The 469-nt window shown below is 29.6% G+C and overlaps 1 long non-coding RNA gene across 1 annotated transcript in view; it reads left to right on the top strand.

Moving 5' to 3' along the window:
• The window catches only part of LOC119587724, a 3,336-nt gene that overhangs the window by 2,209 nt on the left and 658 nt on the right, over positions 1 to 469 (top strand). The window lies entirely within an intron of this gene.

Below are 469 nucleotides of genomic sequence, written 5' to 3'. Positions count from 1 at the left end.
TCACTACTTGCATGTCCAGTCCTCTTTTGCATCTTATTCAATCTTTATTCAGTCCTGCAGTTTATTATCATCAAAGTACATTTTGATATGTAATCATTTTTACACGGTGGAAGATTAAGGATTTGTACTTTGGCATGTAACTACAAGAAAAAAAATAGTCTTTATCTCCAGAATTTACTAGATGCTTACAAGTGTTATAATTCATTCTTAGTTTACTTTTTCAAATAGAATTGATGTTAAGTAAGAATGTAGTAAAAGTCAGCATGAGTGATAATCACAATGGGTTACTTTATTGTCAGTTCTCCTTTGAATAACAAGAATATATAACATACTAATATTACTGCATGTACAATATTAACTAGTAACTGGTTCCACTGTCTAATTCTCTTTTTTTTTCATTTTTTGAAATACGAAATTCACATTTTTCGAGAAACTATACACTGCCGTAGGTTTCATAATCTGTAAGCAC

This window comes from Penaeus monodon, chromosome 23 (genome assembly GCF_015228065.2).
Source record: "Penaeus monodon isolate SGIC_2016 chromosome 23, NSTDA_Pmon_1, whole genome shotgun sequence".
In the NCBI taxonomy this organism is placed as follows: domain Eukaryota; kingdom Metazoa; phylum Arthropoda; class Malacostraca; order Decapoda; family Penaeidae; genus Penaeus; species Penaeus monodon.
This window is presented reverse-complemented; position numbering and strand designations above follow the sequence as displayed.